This window comes from Lissotriton helveticus, chromosome 7 (assembly GCF_964261635.1).
Source record: "Lissotriton helveticus chromosome 7, aLisHel1.1, whole genome shotgun sequence".
In the NCBI taxonomy this organism is placed as follows: Eukaryota; Metazoa; Chordata; class Amphibia; order Caudata; family Salamandridae; genus Lissotriton; species Lissotriton helveticus.
The window spans coordinates 720,625,097-720,648,754 of NC_136068.1; the positions used below are offsets into that span (position 1 = coordinate 720,625,097).

General features: G+C 40.9%; 1 protein-coding gene across 1 annotated transcript in view; it reads left to right on the plus strand.

The window, feature by feature from the left end:
- The window catches only part of PRELID2 (PRELI domain containing 2), a 243,520-nt gene that overhangs the window by 129,956 nt on the left and 89,906 nt on the right, over nucleotides 1–23,658 (plus strand). The window lies entirely within an intron of this gene.

Here is a 23,658-nt window from a genome sequence, read left to right on the forward strand (position 1 = left end):
GAATTGGGTTACTATCGCCACAATATTATCTGGCTGATGCCAACTCTAGATTTATTTCTCCTCTTCTTGCTGATAGTTTTTTTGTATTTCTTGTAAATTGATTACTATTTTTTTTGAGTCTCTAAATGTGTATGTTTGAGGTTTATAACTTGAAATGTTAGAAAGTTCCTTTGTTTGTTGTTTGGATACAGCACATAGGAGACAATAACCTCCAGTGTAATGTTTGAACTGTTTAAACTAGAAATTATATTTGGCCTGAAGTTGGATTCTCTAGCAGTTGCTGAATTATTTCTGGAGCTAATTTTTAATTTGCAATTCTGCAACTTGAGCATTTCAGTTGACCTGTTTAAAGTGCTAATGATACACAGCTTTATAGGCAATATGGCTCTGTTTGTAGTGATGGTATTACATGCATAGCTGACGAAGACCTTGGTCATGGAAGGCCTGGGCTACCACATGATCTACAATGGCTCCCTACAAATTGCATCAATGATGTGAGATTATTCCTTCATTCTTGAGTTATCATGATGGTTGGCCTAAACGCAGCAGACTCTAGGTCAGTGTCTCCTGCCAAATTTAGCTTTAGTGCAGATCGAAGGTGTAGCTCCAAATGAACCCTTTTTCTACTTTTTGCCAGTGGACAAGAGCAAAGCCTTTCTGTGCAAGCCAGTGGTGTGGCGCAACTAAACAAGATATGAACAGAAACTATTCAGGAATATCAGTGACGATGCACGAAACTTGCAATTAAAAACTGAATTAAGAATTCCTAAATGTAAAACTTCCCAATTGTAATTAATTGTAAAGTGAATAAATGATAACCAGGGCTACTCAAAAGACATGTTTGGGGTGAAGGCTTACTTAAAACTGGGTGAAAGGACTTTAATAACCCTATGGACTACAACAGACTTGAAAGCATTCGTGTTGAGGCTCTGTAAAGCTAGTTATAGAGGGAAAAGTCAGAACCAAAGAACCAAGACTGTGGATGGGCTGGATGTCTCAAACTAATTGTTTTCGATCTGTATTCCTAGCCTTTGATACACCTTGGCCAGCAGCAGTCTCCGGCTACTCCTACTGCTGGCTTTGACATCAGCGGGACAATTCATTGGTTCAAAGGAAACATAAACTTCTTGAATTCTTTTGCAAAATATTCTCTGTGCAACAGTTGGGTGCAGGCCTCTGGCCTCTGTAGCCAGCCTATGCGACTTATATGACAAAATAGTTTTGGGTCGTCCTGTTACAAGGTCTAGTTGTCTCTCTGTTGGTTGTTTAATAACCAGCCTCAGCAGTAGACAGAAAGTCAAAGAAGGATTACCTGACCAGGCCTGAGCATCCAGAAGAGGGCACATATGTCATCTCCTTTGACCCTTGTCACTGTTCAGTTTTTAGAAACCTTTGTCTCCTCAGCTCTGTCCTTCGCTCCATGCCTAATGAGCTGACTATAGATGTGTACTCATTTGCTAAATCTGCTGTTCCGCAAGACCAGCAGAAAGGGTCTCTCACACCTCCACCAGACCATTCCCAGTGGAGTCTGATGGATACCTATCTAGACATCTCTTGTGCAAAGAATATAACTAATGGACATCTTGGAATCTAAAAGCAGCACTCTGTTCCGGACAAAATAGAAATCAAGTGACCAAAATTCAGGGGCCAGTCTGAAGTCGGCTTGTGGGCTGGCCATTTGGTAAGGAGAGTTCATCCCACTTTTTAAAAATCATTTTTTTTCTCGTTGTAGCATTAGGTTGTATCCTCTACTGGGGTGCAGGACCTGCAAACTAAGCTTTAGCCCTTCCTAACTGTATGTAAAATGACATTTACTTCCCTTCTAATCTAACTCTTGGGTTGCGGCCCTGGTCCAACAGGAATTCAGTGCACTAGGCTGACAGTGGAAGGTGTAAAACGTGTAATACCCATCCTTTCATAAGGTAACTGTAGATGTGCACATTTCTAGTACATTTACATGGCTGGACATGAGGTCATTATTGATATTATGCTTTTAATAGTCCCAAACCTGAAATATTTGTGACACAATACATCCAAAAACTAGCTGACAGCCTGGAACAATGTGTTCCCATGTCAAATAAATGAAAACCACAAAACCAAATATTTAATGGTGGCAGCTCCTAATAGCTTTTCACTACCCGGCTGTAGCTTCACCTGAATAGAACAAACATTCTAACCTATGGACGATTAGCTTTTGCATACTTTACTATGCCAGGAGGTCAATTATGTGAACAAACTGGTAAATTCGGTTAGCTACTGCTGATAGAGCCTGCTAGGATCTGCCAGCTGTTGATAGATCAAAGAATGTACTGGACAAGGGGGAGGAGGAAAGAGTGGGATGGTTAGGGGATTACCTTCCACTCCCTAGGTGTGGCTACTCATGAGCTACTGTTCTTTCCTCATACTCTTCTCAGTCTCTCTGGCTGGTGTATCTAAAGGGGAAGTTATAGGTTTGTTTCCTCAAACACATGTAGCATACGATTATTCCTTTGGGTGGAACAGTGTATGTAGGCTGTGGAAGTCGTTTATTTTTAGAGATGGATCTTTCACGTGGAATACCTGTCAAACTACCTGGAGCAAGGGCAGCTTTAAATCTGTTACTTTAAAGGTTTTAGGCATGGGAAACATCCTTTACAACGCAACTTTTACAACGCACTACCATTACGACGCAACTTTTACAATGCAAGTCATTACAACGAATTGCGCTGGAGGGCGCTCTAAGATAGGGAATAGTTTAATTACTATCCAACACCTCCCCTACTATCCACGGGGACTGGAGTTGGAATAGTAAATTAAACTATTCACTATCCAGCGCCCCCCAACGCAAGTCGTTGTAACGACTTGCGTTGTAAAACCTGCGTCGTAATGGCATGCGTTGTAAAAGCATGCGTTGTAGTGACATACATCCTTTAGGCACACGTCTAATGAAGTTCTAATATAGAAAACCGTTCGAGAAGAACCACTGTGTAATACACGCTGACTGCGTACACTCCTGGATAAACATGATGTCTTTACTTTGTTATGTTTGGAGTTTATTTGGGGTTTGAAACTTTTGTTTCTATCGAGTCCTTGAGTTAATGACACATGGACCTTAGAACTCGGTTAGTATAAAGCTTTTAAATTTGTCCCGCTGAACATTTGCTTTCAAAATGTGAAGATAAAATCCGTTATTGGGACAACTCCTTGCTTTGCGTTCAACAGTTTATGGAAAGTCGACAACAGAGTGCTTTGGCCACAGCCACCTTTTCAACTTTATGGAAGGCAACATTTTTTAGTACTTTAAGCAGTTTTGCTTTTCAGTCTTCTTTTTAGATATCGATTCTCGCTCTTCATTTTTATTACAAATTATTTTAATAGTTTTTTCAACTTTTTTTAATGTAACATTTTTACTTTTACTTTTATTTATATTTTACATTAATTCCAGGTTTCATTATATTTTTATGCAACCCTTTAAGCCGTTGATTTTCACTGGTGACATTTCTAATGATATGTAGATTGCCATTAATTCTGAGTATTGTCCCTCTACCACTGAATGCTTGACATTTTTTTTGTCATAACCTTTGAAACCCTATTCTATTCTTCATTTTTGCTTTAACTATCTTATGTTTTCTTTTTTTACTTAACTGTCTTTGAATTCAGATGTTCTCTATTCCTTAAGCTGTGTTAGCTCGTAATGTGAAACCTTTATGTACACTTTCTCTCAGAATTGCTGTGGTGTTCAGGCCAACCTACCAAAAGTGAGTCATAGTGGTATTTATCTATACCTGGTTACCGCTTGAGATTTGACGACTGGATAACCCCAAATAACCATTTTCTTAGAGTATTGGAAGCATATGAAACTTATCAATCAGAAGCTGCCAGTTTATTTAACCCCTTCCATGCTCCTGACGAGCTGAGCTCGTCATGAGTTGCGCCGCTCGCATGCTCATGACGAGCTCAGCTCGTCATGTAACGCGGTTATTTTAAAAATGCCGCACAGCGCGAAAAAAGCCGCCGCACGCATGCGGTTAAGACACAGAAGGTATAAGATCATTGGATCTTAACCAATCGATGGAGTACAATGGCATAGCCATCTCAATTTAACACCTTGGCCTAGAGCCCACCTTGACCGTCCCTCCTATTCTTTAACCTCTGAGCTCTGACCACAAATGAACAGATTGGGGAAAAATAATCCAATCAGTAGTTCTCTTACTCCTTCTCTACCGAATATGGGTTCCCCAAACAATGACTATTCTGCTTGTACACCATCTAACCTTGAGATTAGCTGAAAATACCTGATAACTTGGTAAGCAGTGAACCTCATTGAGGATCAAGTTTCCAGATGACTCCTGTATGGATTATGGTCCCCTTGTATTAGCTGGGTTCAGCGAACGCATTGCGTAGTTACGTGGGGAATGGTAGCTTAAAGATGGAGGCTGTGCACACTGTCACAGTTTTGTCGAGAAAAAATTCCAAATTTTCTTGACATACAGTATTCCATGCCTCGAAAAATCAACTTACTATGGCGCAAGTCGAGCTATTTATAGGACCTGCTGGTCAAATCTGGAGAGTAAACTTAAACTGGAAAGGAACAGGTGTTCTGTTCATTCAGAAAATGTTTTTTTCTTGACACATTTGCTGTCTTTTCAAAGACAGAGGTCAAACATCATTTTGGTATTTTGCTAATTTCTGTTTATCTAATACTGGAAAATAGTGTTTACTTTTCTTCCTCTTATTACTGTTAGAGGTTTTTGCCAAATGATCTGGCAATCATTGAGAACATTTATTTTTAGATGCCAGTTTTTTTTTAACTTGCACATTTAAATAGCATGTAAATGAATAGTATAAATATTTCAAAATATATCGGGATTTGCAAAAGCACTTTTTTTTGTAATGCAGAATTGTGACACAAGCAAAGCTTTAAATAGGAGCAAAACAAACCAGAACACTTTACTTGGTGATGTGCAAATGACATATTTGCAGAAACTCAATGTCTAAACATTATTTGATCACTATATAGTTATATCAGTGGCTAGCATGGCAGTGGCAAGTTTTGTGGCATTTCAATGGAAAATCTTCTGATTGCAAATTAGTGAGCTACCACTTCATGCTTTAGGTAAGTATTTATTAAAAGGTATAGTTTTTTAAAATGATTTGAGAAACATTCCTGCCCCCGCCCTGATGACAATGCTGTTAATTAGATACGAGGCTAGTCAGCGTTCATGTATATCCTATAAGTGGCTACATTTGTATTAAATATGGAGCAAACTTTTAGTCTATTAAACCAAACAAAAGTGTTTTTTTTGTAGAACAGACCTGCTGAACTTGCGTATTTGAAGGTGCTCTCCTAAGTGAAAAAGAAGAAAATGGCGGCTCGGTGAATTAAGATATTTGCTCGGGATCACATAATTTGAAACCAGTTGATGGGTCAAGAGCATTGTAATTAGGTCAAGTAGATTATTTAAGTCACTAGACCTGCAGGTTTAGTACCGTTTTTATCATTTTTTTGAGGCCTGTATTCTACTCTGTCAGTATGTACCATCTGTTCCTGGGGCAAGTGAGCAACTTTCGCTCGTATGTCAGGTAAACTGAAGTCTGCAGGCTGCTGTAGCTAATAAAGATAACATCCAGTGAAGGGCAGAGTCCATAGAAGGACGATTAAGGGAGACACTTCTTTTCTGTTTGAAATTAAAGTGCACTTTGCCTGTAATTTGTATTGCTTTTTTAAGTCCATCGCTCTTTGAGTGGTCTCCCCAGGTGCCTGCTGTTGCTTACCTATTGGCCAGGTTGGGACTTGATGGGGGGTCGGTCTAGTATTTCAAAAATGCTTCTTTGTTACTACATGGGTCTCTAGCATCTCGCTCTTCCTGTTCAGCGTTATTCCCAAGATCCATTGAATGTTGCCTAAATGCCACACCCTTACCTGAAAAGGCTGTTCCTTTCTGGGCTTTGAAGTCCCTATTTATTGAAAATATCAATGCAAAATTACCTATACCATGCAATGTTTGCATTGTGCTGCCATAGAAGGCATAACATGTGGACAGTGTTTAATTTGAGCCCATGGTTGCCGGCGAGGGCCACAGGGACTCACTTTTGGAGACCAGCACATATTGTTTTGCATCAAACAATTAGCGAGCATAAGTGTGGAAAAACCAAACAAAGCGGAAAGACTGAGGACGAGAAAGATTGTAAAACCGTCACAAAGGGAGACAGCAGGAACCTTCGAGAATTAGATAAAGGGGCAGGGAGTGTCTGTAGTGGATTAAAGAGGCATGAGGTAGATTAAAGATTATGCAGCCTTGGTATTGGGCGTGTTGACATTTGATTGCACCGGCGACCGGCTTCTGGACAGAGCTTTGGGAACCAGTACCAGTACTTATTCTTTTACAAAGTAAGCAGTGACTGTTCAGGCATTGTTTACGGAAGAGAAGTGGTTGTAGTTCAAATTATTTTCTTATTAATTGTGACAAATACTTGTGCATGAATCAAATCTACCTACGGTTTTTGGGCAAGTGAGACAGGTGCTCTGGTATGGTAAAGCACTTGATGACTTTGTAACAGTGCTTCATTTGTAATAATGAATGCCTGGACCCAAAGGTTTACTCAGAAGCTTGTGGCCAGTGCTACCTAAAGCCAGGGCGCACATTCCAATGCTGTGTAGTCATTCCATTTCATGCCTCTTTCATCCGCCGCCATACATTCCCTTCCCCTTTTATCTCACGCTTGCATGTTCTTTTTCAGTCCTGCTTTCTCTCTTTGACACTATTCTTCCGTTTTTCTCTTCATTTCCTTTGGCTCCTTTTATATCTTTCTTTCTCTTCCTCTGGGTCAAAGACTAATCAGGAAAAATAAGTGTCGGTCCACAAAAAGGAGTGGCAGTGGACCCCCACCTCCAACAACGGCTCAGATTAAGCCCTGCATGGAGGGCTATTTTACACCTGAAAACTATATTGCACTGTTTTTTCACATTCATTTATTTACCTCCCATATTCCCATTCTGCTGAAAGCACTTGTTTTTTGCTACTTTTGTTAGCATTAGCAAATCCAATAGAGCTGGTTTAATGTGATAGGCGTAATATGTGACTGCTACGCATGTAAAAAGCTTTTGTGAATACCTTTGTTGGAATATTAAAGCCAGACCCATTGTCCTAGCCAATGCTTGTTTTAACTAGAAGTACAGGAATATCTACCTTTTACTAATGCTACACCTTCGCAAGTTATTTAAAAAAAAAGATTTACCTCCTTCTTCTTCATCCTCAACACTTCCAAACCATCTTCTTCTTCTCTCTGTAGATGAGGTGTCACTCGACAGCAGACTTTATTTTCTGCACCTACTTCAGTAAACCCAGCAGCAAAACAGGACTAACAGAATGGGCTGCCTCTGAGTTGTGTAGCTTTTGTGCGCTGCATACTACTGTTGCATAAATACAGTGCATGGAGCCATTGGTCTGTTCCATGCAGAAGCATGTTTTCCTCAGTGCTGATGCTTGCTGTTTGAATATTCGTCTGGTTGGAGAACGCAGTTTTTGATTATTAAATAATGCGGATTTAACATGATGAAGTGAAGCTATTTTGGTTGCATTTGCCATGTTTTAAGTCAATTCTCAAAAGTCCTAGATGAGTTGGAATCGCACATCCATAAGAAAGATTGGTGAGGGACTCGGACCTTAAAAAGATTAAAAAAAAGCGAAGATCATCTTCTGATCATTGAGAATTCGTGGTCAAGCATTCCTTAGATCTGGTGGTCAGCACTCTACAAGGGGGGCCGACAATGATTATAAGGGAGCCCTTTGCCGGAAGGAAACTCCTGGCCACAAAATGCACCATGAAGAATTGAATAATCAGTGTGTATGTTGAGGGATTCACATACCTGATTGGTCTGAGTTGAGAAGGGATTAATCTGGATAGTACCCACTGGTTGCGCAGTGGGGGGTGGGCACTGCGCCGCACATGTAGCTTTCAGAATATTATCATGGGCTTCCAGAATTGTTTTTCTGAAAGTACTCTGGTCCCATTCCCGGGAAGGAATCCAATTAATCGCACCAAAGTGAGGCTCTAATGCTGGGGATCATAAAAACATTTTTGACTGGTGCTGATTCATGTCCTTGGTGTTATGCTAAGGCAGGTGTTATGCTAAGGCAGTGCTTGCTCCAAACACCTTTTACCACTGTATTATGAAAACGGGATTCTGAAGGTGGCAATGTTTGACAAGAATGTTTGTGCATGTTTCTTGTGTGGCATTTATTTGTAGTGGTGGTGTGTTGTGTCGTTTTTTTTGTCCAGCTCTGTTTTGTGCTGAATTATTGCAGTTTGATTGTGTTGTACTTTAATTCTTGTGATGCATTCTGGTTTGACTGTTTTTTTGTGAAGTGTGTTGCTTTGTGTATGTGTATGTCATGGTATTATGTTCTGTTGTTCACTTTAGACATGACTAATGCTGCTGAATTTCTAGCCAAAAGGAGCTTATGCAGCAGCTGCCGGTAGATAAGGGTGATGGAGCGGGGGCCCTGTCTGTTTCCTGGAGTTCTGACAAAAGTCAAACAAGATCTGGTACATTAAAAAACATTCAATTTAATACGTGCGTCCCACGTCTAATCTGACCTTCTCTTCAAGGATCAGGCAACCAGGCACAGTCAGGAGGCGAAGTGCGCAGGTGTGACTCTTTATATATTGTACGCTGGGCTTTGCCATGAACAGGCCTTGAGCGGTACAAAAGGGGGTGGTGAGGGACGGAGCATCTGAACCAATCAAACACTCACACCCAGTAAAAAGATCTGGGTTTGACCCATCACCGTTCTTTAGCCCACTCTGCCACCCCAGTTCAGACATGGCTATATGCAAATCAGTCTTACCCTGTGCCTCATGGGAACAGTCTAGCCCGAACTGCCAAGCCATGCCTTCCCCTGGACCGGAAACAAGCTTCCGAGGACCGGTTTCTGGCATTCCAGCCGTCTTCACCCCGGCTTGCTTGAATCCAGTGGCAAAGTGAGCAAGGGACTCACATCTGAGCAAACCCTGCCACACTTATGGTGGCCAAAAGCGGTACAAAAGGGGGTGAACAGGCCTTGGGCTTCGTGCCTCACACACAGTGAGTTCAGACATAGAGTGGTACCTGTGACGTCACTGTAGCTTGAAACACGGGCACATTAGGCTACAGCCCGTTCTGAGGCTGTACCTAAGTCGGTCACGGTAACTGCGTCTGCAACGTCCTGACGTTGCTCACACTGGGACTTTTGTCCTGGCTACAAACAGAAAGCGTGCACAGAGCCTCCTGCAAATATCAGCAGTCTGCACTGGAAAGGCTCTTTTGCGCCTCATCCTCCTCCCATCGCCTTTCAAGTAATGTCACTGTGAGCCCAGCTGCGAGGAGCAAAATTCTCAGCAGAAGCACATTTGAGAACTTTATCTGTTCCACCTGAAGCCCAGGTAGGAGCAACATAATGTGTTACGCTTGCATACATTGAATTTATAGGATTTCAAAGAAAAGGGGATGCTGAGAACTATCGTTCAACATGCCCCAATTAGAAAGTCCGCGACAGTCAACACATTAATAATCCGCGTTCGTATTTGTGGTAGTCATCGTTCATTTTTTGTGTTGTCATTCATGGTCTGTTGTTTCTGCAATGCCTACAATGACTTGTGAACATGTTCTGCATCATGTTACACGTTTACTATTATAAATGGCAAGTGTTTCACAATTTGTAAAGGTACTCATTGAGTCCCCGTAAACACCTTGGATGCATGAATACCTGTGTGGGCCATGCCAATGACTCATGACCGTAGATTACAGCCAGGATTCAGCTAAAGCCACCTTATTTACGTGGTCACATTCCTGGGTTTCATGCAGTTACAATGCTTGCTTGTATTCTATACATACTCATCTAATCTTACTCCTCACCATTTTCAAATTTCACCAGCCGCCACTGAGCACATGCCCTTCAAGTCCTGATGACAAGCACCCCTTTACCACTGACTACGTTGATAAAATAGCTTTGCTCCATCTCTGCAACTAGCTAAGATACTAAACAGCTGCAGAGATTGACTTAACTTTGCATTTCCGGTGCTCGCATTTTTGTGTTGAACTTCCCTTGGTATACAAGAGGCATGACTGTTAAAATCACTTACTCTCATAGCCCGAATATTATAATTCAGTAAAATAGATAGCCTTCTTGGATTTGACATAGTCCACTGATCTGTTATGGCGACTGACTCAATACTGTGACATACCTTATTGTCAGGGCAACTGGATTTACGCGATTGTGCGACGTCAGTATTTTTTGCATAGTTATGGATTTGTCACAATTGCACCCTAATCAGCTGCATAATCTGCAGATTTTCACAAAAAAATATGTTTTTAGCTTTAACAGTTCAAAAGTTACGATAAACTCTGTGACGTGGTGCTGTGACACGGAAGGCCCTTATGCAATGGTTGACTGGTCACCTTTCTGTTGATTATTGGTACATTTGGGTGCAAACCAGTACCAATGAGGTGCAGTGTATGCTCACAGTGTGTTAAAATATCAAAATAGTGATGTAATACCATCACAAAATGTGCAGCATTATGGCATATAATTTGCCTTTTCTTGTGGCATAATTTTGTAAAATCTCTCGCTCTCTCGCGCTCTCTCTCTCTGTCTCTCTCTCTCTCTCTCTCTCTCTCTCACTCTCTCTCTTCTCCCCCTCCCCCCCCCGCGCCCTGGCTCTAGTGCATTGCGTTTTCTAGTCAGAATATTGTACAATACATATTAGTAACGCATGCCTAAGCAATCTTCTTGCATGGAAGCAATGAAAGAGTCTTTATGTTAAAATGGGACTAGGTATAATAAGCGCCAATCATGCGAGTCGGAAAATCCACATTTTTGTAGGGGAGTAAATAATGGGGGTGCGGTGAATAGCGTGTGCTCGGGAGCCAGTCCAACATGAACAAGCTGCAGATTGAATTTTAGGTTTTCACAATCCAATTTCAGCTCAACTGAGTGAATTCCAGGCAGCTGCAGAAAATCACATATTATCTGTGATCCATTTCATTGTTGGAAGAAACTAAAAAGATGATGAGAGGTGTACTTTGAAACTGCTATCATTTCTGAATAATATAATTTTTGTATTAAAGATCAATGGCTAATGTATTGTAGCGTTTTATCTAAAAATGCAGTGATCTATTTAGTTCTTTGCGAGAGAACCACTTTCCTATCACGATGCTCTCCCACACACATTTCTTATACTGTTTATTGTGATGGTGCAATTCCAGAGTTGTTAAGGCTGTGTCGAATGCGACATTTTATCATCAGGAGATGAAATGCTATTGGTTGGCGCGTAATGAGCATGGGTAATAGTACTCATTCAGAGGAGGAGTGCCGTTGATGGTTCTCCTATTAATATAGGGCATGGGTTTTGCAAACTAGTCTTGTTCCTGCTTCCTAGAAATATTTGGATACTTTGTACAGTTCGAAATCCGCTTGGAAAATGAAGCTGACATTTTTCAATTCGAATAGTTTCTTTTCTAGTGGGACATTGGGAATTTCACAATTCTGGAATTTTGCTAATCGAATGAGGCCTGCTCTGGAAGGTCTTCTTATGGTCCCGAGGCACCACGTTGCTTTGACCAGCACAGATTGTGTAAAGTCACAAGAAAACATTATTGACCAAATGTTCATGCATTTTTCGAAAGTTAGTTTGTGTCCCGTCTTCCTTTTTCGCTAAAAACTTCTTTATTTTTGTATGCTTTTTTATTGAGTTTTGATCTTAAGGTGTAGAAAGAGAAGCATTTTATTAATCTGGGCCATTAAAATCGAGGTTATTGACATATATTTATATTGGTCTAGTGAGTAGTCGAACTTTTAAATATTCCCCAAACTCCTGATATCCCCAGTAACATTGACTTTATAGTTCCGCAGAGGTAATCTGTGGGTTCTGTAGTCATTAGCGCGAGCGAGGAGCAAGGAGAGGCGGTCAGTTACTGTATTGCTGCCCGTGCTGAACGCTGCGTACATTGTGTCCCTCATTGTATTTTTATTTTTTATTTTTTATGTGTTGATATTTTTTATTGAAAAGTTTTGAGATAAAATACAGAAACATATATATATATGCAAATAAGCAATAAATGAAATATTGATAAATGAATCATAAAACAGATATGAAAATGATATAGTTATATATAGGATAAATTGCATATGAAAAAGCAAGAATATCAAATCTTCATATAAGCTATAAAGCAAGAAATATCAGAAAGGAGGAAAGAGAAAGAATAAAAGGAAAGAGAGGAAAGAAAAGAAAATAGAACAAAGAAAGAATCCCAGAATAACAAGAGAAAGGAGAAAAAGAGGTGAGACCGAAACACATGAAAGGATAAAGGAGCAGAACAATAAATAAATAAATAAATACATTTATTGAGGAACAACAGACGTTGAAGAGGAAGAAGTGGAGAGAGAGTCACTATCCACCGTGGCTTCTAGGAATGGGGACCATGTTTGAAGAAAAACAGAAGCCTGATCTTGCAAATTATAAATTACACGTTCATAAGAGGCTGTTTGTACCATAGCCACCACCCACTCTTCCTGAGAAGGAGATAAGGAGGACTTCCAATGACGTAAAATACAAATTTTGGCCGTAGCCAAAGCAGTGTGAAGAAGACGAGTCTGCGGTTTAGATAATGTCGGAAGACCACGAAAATCATGTAAAATAATATTTGCAGAAGTAAAGGGTAATGGTAATGACATAGTAGATGCCAAAGTCTTTCTTATAAAAATCCAAAACGGTCTAGTACAGGGGCATTCACAAATGATGTGTGTAATATCACAGCCTGGAGCTGAACATCTCCAACACAAAGAATGTGTTATCAGTTTAGCATGATGTAGTTTAGATGGAGACCAGTGCCATTCATGGATGATTTTGAAAATGCAAAATTTGAGACGAGCCTCTCGGACACCTTTATGTAAACCCTCCAGAATCTGATCCCATTGAGTAGCGGAATATGTAACTGATAAGCGAGACTGCCATTTCAATTGAAGAGCGTTCGAGAGGGGTTGTGAAAAGAGAGGATGTAAGAAAGTTTTATAAAGACCAGAAGTCACACCTTTAAAATTTCCCCACAAATGTAAATAAGACAAAATAGGAGAAACTGTCAATAATTCAGGTGGAGAACCTAAATGTTTTGTAATGGCTTGTTGAAGTTGAGTATATTGATGGGATTGTGTTGGTGGTAGACAGAATTCCGCACTAATTTGAGAGAAAGATTTAAAATTGTTGTCATGAAGCAGTTGTTCCAGAGAATGAACACCAGCCTCCTGCCATAAAGGCCATGACAACATGCGACCATGAACACGAATAGCCGAGTTGAACCATAAAGGAGCTTTGATATGAAGCCGTGAATTAGATTTAAGTAAACGATGACTTCTTTGCCAAGATTTGTACATAGCAGGTAAGATAGGATTTTTGGGATCAGAGGAACTGGAGCCCTTACCATATAAAAGGGATAATCCAAGACTAGAGGATAACAAGTGACGTTCAAGTGGGACCCATTGAGGTATATCCTTAGACTTCGGCAAAAAGAAGGAAAGTTGTGAAAGATGAAGGGCAAGTGAGTAATGTTCAATAGAGGGAAGACCCAAGCCGCCGTGTAATTGATGAGATTTTAATTTGGCCAAGGTGAGACGCGGTTTAGCCGTACTCCAGATAAAATTTTTGATTTTGGAGTCAATGGACCGAAGAACAGACAGGGGAATGTTGAGAGGGAGCATACCTAGAACATAAAGAAATCGCGGTAGGGTGACCATCTTAACCGCCTGCACCCGCCCCCACAGAGATAAGCCAAGGATATTCCATTTATCGAAATCTCTCTGCATCTGTGCAATCAACGGTGTTAAATTGTCCATAACTATATTTTCCAATCCTCTGTTAATCAATACTCCTAAATATTTAAGGCGGGAGGGTTGCCAGTGAAATGGAAAACCAGAAATTGCAGCTTTTGTAGTAGCAATGGACATGGGTAATGCTTCGCTCTTATCCCAGTTTATCTTATAGCCTGAAAAAGAAGAGAAAGTATTTATGATTGAAAGGAGAGCAGGAAGAGAACGGGGAAGAGCAGTGAGTGTGAGAAGAAGATCGTCCGCATATAAATAAATTTTTGAATGACCAAGTGGAAGAGGGACTCCAACCACTGAAGGTGATTGACGTATTGCAGCAGCCAGAGGTTCCATTGCCAAAAGGAAAAGAAGAGGGGAAAGAGGGCAACCTTGACGGGTACCCCGCCTGATTGAAAAAGGAGTAGAAAGGAAACCGCCGCAGTTAACTTGGGCGGAAGGATTGTCATATAACAGACGCACTTTAGTGATAAACTGATCGCCTAGACCAAAACGTTGCATTACGGTAAAAAGATACTCCCACTCAATACGGTCAAATGCTTTTTCGGCATCCAAAGAAAGGAGTAGGGCATCGCTGTCAAGATTTTTAGCTGACCATAAAACATGAGAAAGAGTACGTAAATGATTTCGAGTTGAACGACCAGGAACAAAGCCTACCTGTGAATTGTGGATTAAAGATGGTAAAACCTTTCGAAGACGTGATGCAAGGATACTTGCAAGAATCTTAACATCAGAGTTTAATAAAGATATGGGGCGATAACTACCACACAACAGAGGATCTTTACCAGGTTTTGGTAAAACAGCTATGATAGCCTGGTTGGATATAGAACCAAGAGAAGATTCCTCTGTGGCTTCCACAAATGCGGCATGCAGAGTATCAACCATACTCTGACCAGTCCATTTGAAAAATTCAGGGGGGAAACCATCATCACCTGGTGCTTTATGGTATGGTAAGGCAGTGATAGCTGAGGAAATTTCCTCCTTCGTTATATCTCCATCAAGTAGAGCTCTACCATCATCCGAGAGTTGTGGAAGATGTACCGTATCCAAAAAATTGGACATCGCTGACGTGTCAATATGAGTGCTTGGGGAATAAAGAGTTCTGTAAAATGAAGCGAATTCATCAACGATTTCTTGCGGTCGGGTAAGCATGACTCCAGAGCTTGATTTAATAGCCGGAATTGCCATAGCAGCCTCCCTCTGACGCAATTGCGCAGCCAAGAGCCGGCCAGCCTTTTCACCCTGCTCATAGTGACGCCCTTTCATCTTTTGTAAGGCATATTCGGCCTTGGAAGTAAAAAGACTGTTGAGGGACATGCGCGCCTGCTCCAGCAATTTACGATTTTGAAGGGTTGGTTTTGAAACATATAATTGAGAAAGACAGCAGATGTCTTTGTCCAGATCAGCTTGCTTGGCAGCATTCTTCTTGTTATGCAAAGCTGCATCACGCATAAGTTGGCCTCTAATAGTTGCCTTGGCAGCTGCCCACACCGTTCTTCTTGAGGAAATTGAGTCCTCATTATGCAAAAGATAGTCCTGCAAGTGGGATTGTAAAAGAAGTTTACCTGTTGGTGTTTTATATTTATTAATGTTTAAACGCCAGGACTTGCGCCCCGGATTGGAAAGACCCAAATCAAGAGACAAGAAAACAGGAGAATGATCAGAAATGGCTGCTTCTAGAATTTTCGATTCTGTAACTAGCCGGACTGTATGTTGCGAAAGAAGAAAGTAGTCGAGACGGGAGAATGTGCCGTGAGTAGAAGAAAAGAAGGTGTATTCTTTATCTTGAGGGTGACTGAGCCTCCAATGATCAACAAGACCAGTATCAGTAAGAATGTCTGTCAAAACGGCTCTATCGGATGCGTTGACGGTATCAAAGCAACCTGTTCTGTCAAGGGCAGGGTCCGGAGCCAGATTCCAATCACCTCCGATGAGAAATTGGGTAGCATTAATTTCTGTAAGGAGGCGATTAAGTCGAAGGAAAAATTGCTTTTTTGAACCTAATGGAGCATAAACAGAACCAAGACAAATGAAAGAGTTTCCAAGTTTCAACTTAACAAATACATACCGACCATCCGGATCAGTCCATGTCTTGATAATCGTAAAAGGAAGTGACTTTCGAAAAAGAATGGCTACTCCACATTTACGAACAGGGTTGGGATTAGTGGGATCCGGTTTAGAGACACTGCTATGAACGACTTTACCAACCCAATCCCTGCTAAGTTTACTAGATTCAACATCGTCCAAATGGGTTTCCTGTAGCAAGGCAACATCTGCATGTTTAGAATGTAAATAAGAAAGAACTTTCTTTCGTTTAATATAATGGGTGAGGCCATGAACATTCCAGGAAATCACCGACAACGGGTGGATAGTAGACATGACAAGAGAATTGAACAAGAAGATGATAAAGAAGAGAAAAAGAAGTAAATAGAGGTAAGAAAAGACGTATGTTACTCTGGGCAAGGAGGAAAAAGAGAGAAGAAAAAGAGAAGGGAAAGTATATTATGAAGGTAGAATGAAAAGTGGAACAGACAAAGCAAATATGAATATAAAAAGAAAAAGTATGAAAGATGCAAAGAAGAGGAAAGAAAAGAAGAAAAAGAAAGACAAAGAATCCTAGACTGTTAACTACGGGTCTGGGTGCACCTACAGCAGCACCAAGGGAGTCCGGTCCCCCACCAAGCAAAGAGGAATGGGGATCCGGGGAACAAGTAATAAAACTGAATATCTCAAAATGCATTTAGAATATAATTACAACAAGAAAAATATGGAAAACCATAGACTATCATCATGAAATATAAGCAATAAAATGGACAAAAAATATGATATGAGAAACATACAATAAGAGAAAAAAAAAGCAAAAGGAGAGAAAAGATTAAAAGCAGGGGAGATGAAAGAGAAATGAAACCTAGTACATAATACATAATAAGAGAGGTACGAAGATAGAGTGAAATAAATAGGAAAGGTAAATGAGAGGAACAGCGAAACCCAGCATCATTATAAAGAGGGGGAGAGAAGAAGGTAGAAAGTAGAGTTAATATTGCATTAGAATAGAGACATAGGAAAATACCAGGACCTATTTTGAGAAATATATGAAAGTATCCAAAGCAGAATATCCACTGAAGAGAATGGATAACGTCACTTTAAACAACAAATACTATAATATAGAAAAAGAAAATACAGTGAAAAAAGACCATCATAGTAAAGGGAACAAAATTGAGGCAAGTCTACAGACAGAGGGGTACTCTAAGAAGGTCGAACGCATAGCGTGAAGCCATAAAAGAAGGGGGACATAGAGAACACAATGTGAGACAAAGAACAACAAATGTCCTTATCATTAAAAGAAAAACGGCTTGAGAAGCAAAATAGCAAATAAAGAAATAGCGAGTAAATGCCTTAATAACAAGAACATTACTATAGCAGGGGGAAGGAATAAGAATAAAGGAAAGAGAAGGTACGTGTGGGAAGATAAGAACCTTATAATATATAATAAGGGAAAACCTGAAAATGAATAAAGAAAAACACATAGTAATAGCAAATATAGAATAATAGTAAAGCAGAAGGTACTTTTACAGAACACTAAATATAAGGAACCATATTATGTCATGCATAAAAGTCTCAGTGAACTACACAAGCAGCTAAAGCATTATGAATAACCAATACTGCTATAAACAGAATTTAGAAAAAGAGAAAAAACATTAGAACATAAAAAGGAATTCAGTCAGCATCAGAAGGCGTCTTAAGAGGTGATCTAGACTTGTCTCTTTGTTGCGTGTTAGTGAGAGATGAGACAGAATGTAAAGCTGAGTCCCTGTCTTCCTGAGAGCGAGACACACGAGTGATATCTCTGCCACGTTGCCTAGAGTCAGTAGAAGTGTATAAGGAAGATGTTGGTAGATTCAGTAAGGAGGACTTGGACTGAGGAGGCTGGGCAGAGGAAGAAAACTGAGTTTCCATATCACTGGACTTGATATCATCTAGGAACTGTTGTAAAAGTGCAGGATCATAGAAGTCTTTGGACTCTCCATCCCTGGTGATACGAAAACGTGCAGGTTCAAATAATCCATACTTGATGTCCATTTGTCGTAGTTGGGGCCGCATAGAGAGAAACGCTTTCCGTCGTTCATTCGTTTCTTTAGAGAAGTCTGCAGCCATCTGGATGTTATGACCTTGAAACAGGAAGGAGCCATGAGTGCGAGCCAATGATAAAATCTGTCTGGTTTGCTCATGCCTAAGAAAGCAAGCAATAATTGGTCTGGGTCTTGCCGAAGGACCAGAACGTGGTGGGCCCAGTCTATGAGCACGTTGGAGCTCAAGAGGAGGAACGAAGGAGATTCCGGTCAGAGTGGGAAGGACATTACAGAGAAAGGTCTTCATATCTTGCTTTTCGATATTTTCTGGAAAACCAAAAAATCGGATGTTGTCTCTACGACTGCGATCTTCTAAATCAATGATCTTACTGTGTAGAAAGAGTAGATCTTGATCTGAACCCTGAGCCGAATTCAGTCTACCTTCAATGGCCTCTATTTTAGAGTCAATGACGTCAATCCTGGTGTGGAAAGTAGTGAGTTCTGCCCTGATAGATTTAGTTTCCGCAGTTAATGAGGTCATGGCAATGTCCAGACCCTCCAATCGTCGATTAACTCCAGAGAGTTCTTGCAAAATGCGTTGCATAGTGTCAGATAAGTATTTGTCACTCTGAGGTGGTGTCGCTTGCGTTGTAGGAGGTGACGCAGATCCATTACCTTTAGCTGTCGAAATAGAGGGTTGTTTAACCACGTCAGTGAAAAGTGTTTGTTTAGGCCCACGACCACCATTTCTATTATTAGACATTTCCATACACTTTTGTATTGGCGGTCTGCAGTAACGAATAGAGGAAATTTTGGAATATGAGGCAATGATGGAATCAGAAATGTAACAAATAGCAAGGAAATAGTGTGTTGTGAATAGCGAGTAAATGACCAAAACAAACAGCATACAAGTAATGCCAAAATTACCTCAAAAAAGCATGTAAATACAGTAAAGGAGTACTACAATAGAGTAGCAGTGTAGTGACGATAAAGTAATTGTACATAATACAAGTACATATTGAACGTGAAGGTAAAACAATTCCAAATGGAAGGTAGCATAGAAGAGAATAGAAGTATCATAGACTCATATATAAAGCAACAACTGTGAATAAGAGTCAAATGTTACTTGAAGGCGACGGGCTGAGGATAAGGCTGATAATCCTGCTTGTGAAATTTCCCAGAGCACAAGCGCAGTAATAGTCCATGAGTCTGTAGTAATACAGTGAAAATACAGGTTTTAATGGGTGCCAAGGGTAGAAAGTGTAGAGGGGCAGAGCAGAAAAACCCAGTAAAAAGTACTTTAAACAGGCTCCAGTTGATAAAATTCGTCGTGTGAAAACGATTATGAAGGGATTCTTTTACTAAACTTCAAAGAATTCCATTAGAAAGCCACTTTTGAAAGAAAGCGTCGTGTATTAAGGAGATACACGATGTTATGCAGGCTTCATGATGAGCTCCGTAGGCGGAGGAGCGCGGCCTCGTCATTGAAGGGGGCGCGGCCTACAGCATGGAAGAGCCCGGCCCTAGATTAGCAGGAGGCGCGGCTTACCCTGAGGAGAGGCGCGGCATCGTCATCGCGCAGCTCACGTTGCGCACCACAGGGCAGACGGGCTCCCCACTCACATGCCGGAAAACGGGAAATGCAGCACCGCCGAGCTTCGCGAAGGCACCGCTGAGCTCAGGAAAGTCCCCGCTTGCAATGGGGCACCGACTGCAGGATCCACGAAGAAAGGTGAGAGCGGAAGGCTCGGTAGGGGTCCGTCCCTCGGCGCAGCTTCACCTTCAGGCGGCCATCTTCCTGCGTGGCCAGACCACGCCCCCCCCTCATTGTATTTTAATAGTGCTTGGATTTTAAACCTTTTAATCTCGCCCTACCTCCCTACCTGCTTATTTGCACTGCTTTTTTGCACTTACTCTCGTTGGGACTTTGCCCCCAGCCCCGGTCCACCGCGGCAGGAGCCGTTTGAGTGGAGGGCGGGGCCAAATTCTCCCTTCAGTCAGCTGCTACCATTGGGGCGGGGAAGGGGCGAATTCCCTTCCGGACTCCTCTTCATTAGCACATGGGCCTGCTGGCGCGCCGAAGGCGCATTAAAGGCAAGCCCGTCTGGAGCTAATTCTGGCATACAGGTTCAAAGGCTATACTAACTCCACCCGTATCAATCCCTCCACACTGGTCCACAATTTTGGTGGCCAGATTCCTCACTGTACAGACTGTACTTTTAACGATGACCTAGGCAAAATATGTAAATCCCTGGAAATGATCCCTACCTCAAACTTAATAACAAGCATAAACTTGACTAATATATCTATTAGAGCCTGCCTGATAAACTGCAGGTCACTCCGCAGGCACACCGACAACATTTGGCTACTTTTAGAAACCAAAACTTGGGATATTGTATTCCTAACTGAAACATGGCTAAGAGATAGTACTACACCAGCTGTCCATTTGGCCATCTCTGACGATTATAAAATTGTTGCTGAAAATAGAGAAGGCAACAGGCTAGGCGGGGGAGTAGCCATTATCATTAAAAAGGACTGGGAAATATCACACAAAAGGATAGAGACCAAAGATCTGTTGGAAGCTATTTCTTTTAAGGTTACCATTTCCTCCACACTAAGTATTGCACGAATACTGATTTATAGACCACCCGACTCCAAACCAATTGAGTTATGGAATATATGCGAACTGATAGCTGACCATTCTTTGAAATATACAAACTATCTGGTCCTAGGGGACTTTAACACCCATATAGACAATGCACAATGCCCCCTATCCTCCCAACTAGTTGATTCCCTCAAAGGCTTAAATCTTAACCAATTGGTCACGACCCCCACACATATAGCTGGACATATACTAGATCTTATTTTCACGAACATCTCTACCCTTTCGGTAATGAAATCCATCCCCCTGGCATGGTCCGATCACCATTTGGTTCCATTCAAACTTACCTTCACTACAAACCTAGGCAATAGGGATAATAAGCATGAGGTCCGAAAAAATTGGCGGAAAGTCACCCCTGAAACCATTGTCCCTGCACTACATAACACGCCACTATTACTCACGAGCGAACCAAACATTGGTGTGGCAACTTTCAATCACTGGGTTACCTCTGCTTTAGACACTATTGCTGCCCCTTTGAAAGCCATGAAATCAGCCAGGCATAAAGCCTCCGCACCTTGGTTCACGCAGGAACTCCAAACTGAAAAAAGCTGTGTGTAAAAGACTCGAGCGAATATGGCGTAAAACCTAAAGTATCGAAACAAAAAACATCTACAGGAAAGCAGTCTTGAAATGCCCTGTGAAGCACACTCCTGGGGTACACCTATAAAAAAATATAGTCCACATGAGGGTTGAATTGAAAGACGGAATATGAACAATTGGGCTAAACTGGACACTCTGTTGGCCCATACCTGATCCAATATGAAGACTAATTCTGAAGGGCCAGATGAAGCTACGCAACAGTTCTCATCATTTAAAGATGTTGATGAGGCTGTGTACAGTACGGTACCAGTGATAAACACTCAAGGCAAAAGTGAGAATTAATCGGGGAATTTGTGATGCAGCAACAGAGTTATTGGATTACTAAGATACTTGCAACAAGTAACACAAAATACTTTGCAGAGAAGCATTTCTGTGATTTATTTGGGCTAGCTGCTGTGTCAGTGCCAAGTTTGTTCTAGTGCACCTGCATGTATTTAAATTCCTTGAGCTTTCATTTCAAGGTTATTGCACAAACAAGACTTTGACACCCATCCTTGCGTTTTTGACACAATCTTCTAAATCAGAGATATAGGATTGATTGTCCCACACATCATCTGTCAAGTTCAAGCAGCTCATATGTGCTTTGAAGTAGAAAATAAATAACTAAGCCTCGGAGAATGCATGCTCAAATAAGCAGTACTGGTCAAAGTATATGCATCTAATACAACCGGGGAAGTTCATGTTTGACTCTCTCAATAAGAATGTTACATTATAGATAGAAATTGTAGTTGCAAAAGCAGCCCAAAATGACAGACTTCTTTAGCTCTTCAGTCTTCTTCTTTTGCCCATTAATATGGGTTTTCTTGATGTCCACTATCTTCTCAGTTTGTCGGTTCCATCGATTTCTTCTAATGTTAAACTTTTAGTAACATTGCCATCTTTTGAGTGCATGAGTTTCTGGAAATCAGTAAGATATAATTTTAGTGTTGGTGACTGTTTTCCCAAATTTCACACAGCATTTCCACAATCTTCTTAGATTTCAAAGTATCTGAAGATGGGGCCATTTGCCCAGAGGTTTTTATTTCTTAACTTTCCACTTAAGATTTATATGGTTTATTCATATTGATTTAAATTATTTCAGTATTTTTTATTAAACCAAGTGCTGTATGGTGGTGTTATTTTTTGCTCCACCAAAAAGCATGCAATATATTTATTGAACAATCCGGCATCCACACCAAGATTACTCATAGTGAAAAGGAGGCTTAACCCTTAGCAGCTGCCACAACCTGTGTGTTGTTTGTGAGACCCTCAGATACCCTATCGGTGTGATGCGCCATCATTGGGACTCCTCCTGGTCACTAAAAACCAGGATGGGCTCAACCATATTCCAGGGAGCACTTCGGATATTATCCTGTTGAGATCTTAAGATAAAAGTACCTCGCAACTCCTAGGTATCTCTTTATTAGTGGTGTTCCTCGTATGATTTAAATTATGTTAAAAAATGGCAGGGTGTCTGTGAAGACAATGTTTCTACACCCCATATATGAGTCAACATGTTTCCGCCCCAAAGTATAATGGCCATAGGGTCCAGGGCTTTCGTCAGGACATGTGACCCAATCCTCCAGTTTCTTTCTGCTTTATTAGATGCTATCTTTACAGTTGTGAATACCTATCCGCAAACACCTAATACCCAATATTTCAGTAAATTGATCGGTGGGTAAATCTTTATCACAAGAGACACCTTATTCGGTCATATTACTATTTGCAGTACGTATGTTGCTTCTCATCATGTGTTTTGTATTACACACATTCACCTTGTGATGTACCTTGGAATCAGAAAATAAGATGTTTACTGTATTTGGACTCATTGGTTATTTTACAGATTTTTGGAAGGATGATATACTGACTGGATTAGGGCCGGTCTGGGATTTGTGGGGCTCCGGGCATAATAGAAGCATGTAGGCCCCTGTAAAATGTGACATCACATCAAGATATAACATCACAGAAAGTGACATCAGTTGACCATTCATTTTCTGGCATTATTGTGGCAGCATTGCAAGAAGCTGCTTACCTGGAGTGACTATCACTAAAATAGCTAAAATATACATAATAATCCTAATAAATTAAGTACATGTATTTAAATCTGTATTAAGTAGAAATATATTACATTAATCAAACTGGGTGTAAAAGCTAGGCCTATGTCTCACCAAAACCGATAGGATTACTCCGATGTTCACTAATTGCTTCCAGATCCGTGCACTGATTAAAATTCCACAACAGATTATCCCAGAGCTATGCAGTAGGACTTCAAGTAACTTCTCGACCATCCATTTACACCAGTGAAGATCAAGGTAAGTCATTTGGATTTCTGCAGGCATGGGCAATCAAAACAGCTGCAGCCATCAACAGAGCATAGATTGCAAAAGATAAGAGGAGACCACACAAATGTCACACATAGGTGGGATGGCTGATATATTAGCAGGCAGAAGCACCAGAGGCTGACCCACACCTGCACATTGAAATCATAAACACAGTAATCACTCTCATA